The sequence below is a fragment of the Triticum dicoccoides genome, chromosome 4A (assembly GCF_002162155.2).
Source record: "Triticum dicoccoides isolate Atlit2015 ecotype Zavitan chromosome 4A, WEW_v2.0, whole genome shotgun sequence".
NCBI classification, from domain to species: Eukaryota; Viridiplantae; Streptophyta; class Magnoliopsida; order Poales; family Poaceae; genus Triticum; species Triticum dicoccoides.
In genome coordinates, this window is record NC_041386.1 from 621786815 (window position 1) to 621792597 (window position 5783).

The 5783-nt window shown below is 46.0% G+C and overlaps 1 long non-coding RNA gene across 1 annotated transcript; it reads right to left on the reverse strand.

The window, feature by feature from the left end:
- Positions 1-4091: 4091 nt before the first annotated feature.
- LOC119289419 lies at positions 4092-5281 on the reverse strand. Its single transcript, XR_005141505.1, has 3 exons — positions 5199-5281; positions 5010-5096; positions 4092-4377 (listed from the first exon to the last, which is right to left on the reverse strand). It is a non-coding gene; the product is annotated as an uncharacterized LOC119289419 (long non-coding RNA).
- Positions 5282-5783: the final 502 nt, after the last annotated feature.

Sequence of the window (5783 nt, forward strand, 5' to 3'; positions counted from 1 at the left end):
TCCCCCAATCGAAAAGAACATATATGCCAATTATTTGTTATCAAAGTGAAGCTCGCGCCGAAATCTATTCAATGAGTCGACATTTCTCATTATTCCTCGGTCTTGTTATAGTTGTGTCGAATATTATTGTACAAGGTAGGTTACAGTTGGGCTTGGCTTTGGACTGTGTGTAGACAGGGTAGGAGTTGTGTCCTAATAGGACACTTGTATCCTAGGCCTCTCATATATATCGGGGGTAGACACACGATGTAACCTATGCCAACATAATAGCACGGGCACGCGGGGGGAGCCGGCGGCGTGTGCCGGCGCCCGGGCGGCCGGGGTGCGGTATTGTAGCGGTGTCATGGGGAGGAGCGCCCATAGTCATGCCTCGAGGATGTAGCCATATCGGTGAACCTCGTTAACAAATCTCGGTGTTGTGCTGGTGTGATTGCTTGATCCTCGTTAGATCGACGGAGCGCCTCGGATTTATTCTATCAAGTGGTATCATGAGCATGGTTTTGAAGTCATCGGATTTGTTGGATCAAACGATCTTGGCGGCAGCAGGTTACTAGCGGTGGCGGCTCTCGATGGAATCGTGCAGCAGCAAGAGTTATCGGTGTCTCGGAGTCGACAAGATCAATCGAGATGCGGCAAGGCAGCACAGACGAGGCCCTGGCAGAGGGACGTATTCACGCGTGGTGCCCTAGGCAGTCCAGCGCGATCGGGACAACGGGCGCGCGCATGGGCGGCGGCCCGAAGTGCGTTCCAGCGCACTGATTGGCCAAGTCTACTAAGTCGGGCGTGCAGGAGGCCATGCAGATCGGCGTTTTGATTTTCGTTTTGTGATTTTTCTCGCCCTAGGCCGAGATGGCCGAATTTCGGTCGTTTTTAAAAATTTCGGCCGAAATTTGACCAAATTTTGACTGAAATTTGATTAAAATTTGACCAAAATTTCTCAAATTTGACCAATTTCGGCGGAAGATAGATTTCGCCCTAGGCCGAGATGGCCGAAATTCGGCCGAAATCCATTTTTTACGGCCGAAATTCAAAACCCTGATGCAGATGGCTGGTCAATGTATGGACGGGCTAGTTTGTGGAGCTGCAGATGCACAAGGTCGAGGCATGCAAGTGGAGACGTACACACATGATTTGTTTGAAAAAAGGGCGTCACATGTGGTGTGCTTGCCATCGGGTGCTTGAGAGAAAAAGGAAAACGGGAAATTTGGGTCAGCTTGTGCCATGTTTGGGCACGGGAGGCTGCCACTGATATGTCGTTTTTGGGGTTTTCTCTGTGTTACATGATGGCAGCGGTCAATGCACTGCAGGAAATAAGGACGCGGAGTCGCAATATTCATGGAATATCAATGTCAATTGGTAGTTGGATCAATGTTTATTTTGGTCTGAAGGCTGCGTGTTTTCAAGTGTTGCATCAAGGTGGATGTTTAATCTGTTGGTGTGACGGGTTGCTTGATTGTGTAGCGGAATGCCAAGTTGATCAAGATGGAGCACATGCGACGAGGATGGCGGCATGCGTATATGGCTCGGAGGAGTCTGGAGCTCGTCATGGCAGGTATCATGCATGCACAGGGCGTCAAGGCAATGCACAGATGTGTGAGGCGGACACGACGCAGGGTGGAGCATGATTACAGTCGGATAACTTTGGCTGGGTCAAACTGGACAGTCTGGCGGACCGACATGGATGTTGGTTAAACCAGAAGACGGCGGTGATTTCAGCGACGACGACATAGGAGCGTGATGCTGATGGTGGCCGACTTCTGGGGCGTGTAAACACGTGATGCAGGCTTGAGGGCTTGTGCGGCTTCGACAGACTATGGTGCGGGGTTGATTCAAGATGGTGCGCACAGGAGAGTTTGAAGTCGACAGGGCGCGGGAGGGTGGAACGTACAACCACCATGGAGTCATGTTGAAGGTGGAGATGGAGTTTAATAAAAGACTTCACTCTGTGCTGATGGAGGGGCTACGGCGTAAGAATTCGGAGAATCGAAGCCTATTTCAGCAGGTAAAGCGAGAGACACATGGATCGGACTGGGCGTCAGTGGTCTGATGGAGACGTGATACTCGGCATCGGTCGGTAATGATCGATGGTTCTCTGCAGTGGGGGTTGAGGGAGTGTGGGCTAGCTACCCGGGAGACTCGACCAGGACAGCAGAGGCTCGGCGCGGTGATAGCGGCGAGGCGTGCGGTAAGCACGGGACACAGCGACAGGCCAGGGCATCGGTGGTCAGGTATGTTGTTAGACAAAGTGTGCAAGGGGGTGCTGAAGCAGTGTTGACGAGTACCGGATTCAAGTTGGTGACTAGGTCTATCGGTGCCGATTGATGGACAGGAGTTGACCATGAAGAATCTGAGAAAGTGGCGGAAAGTCTGAAATTGTCAAAAGCTGAGAGAGTACATGGCCGTATATTTTGTGGTGTTCAGTGCACATGGCAAAGTGCGGATGACAAGTACAGAAGGAGGCGGAGTGTTATAGCTGTGGGACATGTCAGAGACTATCCGGGAAAAAGGATGAGACAACTGTGAATTTGACTCAGGGTGACACAGGGCGACGGTGAAATTTCATCAAGTTTCAGACAGATGGTCAAGAAAAAGCGGTGATGTTGAGTTCAGGTAACTCTTGTATGTGACGTCCAATATGTGAGTTGTTCATTTTTTCACGCAGACAATAGTTGGTGTGTGATGTTGTTGAACGGATACTTCGGAAGTTGGAAACACAAGGTAGAGTAATGAGGAACTTAATTTTGCTCGAGTATTGACTGTGAAGAAGACGAGAAGGGACTACAGTTGCAGGTAGAGTCATATGGAGTCTGGGAGTAGCAGCGGTGCTCATGGCGTATCTCAAGTCCAATGTACATGGAGGTTTGACGCACGAACGAATTCAAGATGGTGGAGAATAGTCGCCAAGGTGAAGTTTGTTAGAGTTGTGTCAAATATTATTGTACAAGGTAGGTTACAGTTGGACTTGGTTTTGGACTGTGTGTAAACAGGGTAGGAGTTGTGTCCTAATAGGACACTTGTATTCTAGGCCTCTCATATATATCGAGGGTAGACACACGATGTAACCTATGCCAACATAATAGCACAGGCACGCGGGGGGAGCCGGCGGCGTGTGCCGGCGCTCGGGCGGCCGGGGTGCGGTATTGTAGCGGTGTCATGGGAAGGAGCGCCCATAGTCATGCTCCGAAGATGTAGCCATATCGGTGAACCTTGTTAACAAATCTCAGTGTTGTGCTGGTGTGATTGCTTGATCCTCGTTAGATCGACGGAGCACCTCGGGTTTATTCTAACAGGTCTGAACTAACCAGGCCGACTGGTTGCAAACTTGATTGATTACTGATCTGAGTGAAGATGAAGGGCCCAATAGTGATATCCTCGCCAGTCTTCTCTAAAATGGTGTACATTTTACAAATAAGATGTACTAAAATGATGATGCCACGAAATAGTAAACCAAATGATGATGCCTCTCACAACATAACGCAATAGTTAGTGCTACAGAGTAGAGCACTGGATTCAGTTTTCATGTCTTTTGGGGGTCAAGACTTATAATCTTCATATCTTATCAAGCACATGCTAGACGAAATCTTTTTACCTCATCTCATGGCATACTAGATCGGCATCGCGCCCTGGCGTGAGGGTGCCGATCCAAACACCAGGTTTAGCATATGCATTCACACTGTATACACCATACAAAGAATAATGGCCAAGGTAACAGTATTCACAATTCACTCAGTATATACCGTAAAGGAAAATCCAAGGACAATCTATGTACAGTCGTACTCAGCCATCAACCGTAGTATCTTGAACTTTAACAATAGGCTTATCAAAATTAAAATGGCCTAAGTAAGCATTGGCCCTAATCCAATACATAAAATCCATAGCATAGAAAGCATCACAAGCATAGAAAGCATATCTTTGTCAGCCAAGCAACCAGATTTAAGCAAAATAAATTTTGCACTTATTATTCTGTCAACCATGATAAAAATAAAAAACTAACAAAGAATCAATCAGAAGTAAGGTTTGTTTGTATGCACACAATAAGGAGCCACCTAACAATGTATGAACATAGAAAGCACGTAGTACAATAGGTTTAGTAGCAAATATCACAGGCATAGGACGTACAAAAGCACATGGTAGCTTACAGACAATCCACAACTTTGCATGTCTTGGGCATAATGTAGACCAGGAGGAATGACGACACGACGCGTTCATACTGATTGGTCCTCCAAGATCCAATGTAGAGGTGTTGAAAAAGATGGTCACACAATCTTGCCGTCGTCATGTACAACACGATCATACTGAGCCGGTGATTAGCGTAAGGTGTGCTAGGAGCATGTCAAGAAATGCCCGGTGTGGGATCCTAAACACTCGCTTGGTATCCTGCAGTGCCCGAGAACATAAAACATAAGGCCACGAGGAGCTGCTTACAGTAATTGCATCACAGCACGGGAGAGATATCAGAGAAATCAGTCGCGGATAAAAGCAGACATAGTGTTAAAAAAAGATACGTTAAGTCTATCGGTTAATCAGATTGTCTTGAGCATGTGATGAGCATTTTTAAGAACAACAGGGCTATTAATCAGTTGAAAATACAACTTGTTTTAGTAAGAGCAGTCGATAAGGTAAGATCAATATGATCACCTTCAAAGACAAAAATCTAATTAGCACGTAGAATGCTTGCGCTTTATAAACAAAATACATCTACATAGAAGGCCTAGACAACATCTAATCAATCGAGGAAACACCTACAGAGCTATTAACTACATGAAGAGCACGTCAAAGAAATAGAGTTAAAATCATCACACTGCCTGGATCTAAATATCACTATTTCTTTACTACTATCTGCGAGCATCAATAATCCCTAGATCAGATGTGTGTTTCTTTGCAGAGTTAGCAATGTTTACATCTATGAGTACTTCTTTTGATTATAAAAATTCCCGAGTCACACACTCATCATATTTTTGCAACCGTCCAGTAAAATCAAAGAGGGGGCATGATGGGTTTCACCTGACCTGTGCAAGCGCCCGTAGACGGTTGTTAGTGGAGCCAGCGGAACCTGACGAGCCATGGACATCGAGCTCTTCGTCAGCCATCGCCTTCTGAACAGAACACGTGGATCCAAGGAATTACTCAAAGGCGGGCACACATTTAGAGTTCAAAAGGAAAACAAACCATGTAACCGTCCATTAATGAGGACTGACCTGGTCGGTGGAGCTGAGCTGCGAAGGGAGAATCGAGATAGAGGGCTTGTCCGGGCACCAAGAGCTCTAACAATGGGGAAACTCTGTAGTTCGGTCTTTTTCCTCTGATGAATTCTGCACCATCCTTACATGATTCATTAGCAGCCACCAAGAAACGATCTGCAGAAAACAAAATCAAAGTGAAATCAAATGGAATCACATGCAGGAAGCAGTGAAGTACTATACATGCAAAAAAAGACACAAGGAAGGAAGGGAGCCCAATGGATTATCATTTTATTCCAATAATTAATTAAATAACATCATATGCCCCATCATAGGAGCACAAGATGTGTACAGGGCAACAAGAATGCCTCTCATCAGACGGCACTAAGGAAAGCTAATCAGATAGAATACACAAACGCTAAATGATGGTATGAAGCAGCTCGCTTCATATCGTTATACAGTTCTTGCAATAATAGATCCATAGAGCAGTAGGATATTCAGAACTACATCTCCTAGGAAGGCCATCATGACATTCAGTATTATTTAATAGATCCATATTCAGTATGCTATTCTTGAAATTGGAGGATCACTTCAATCCAGATT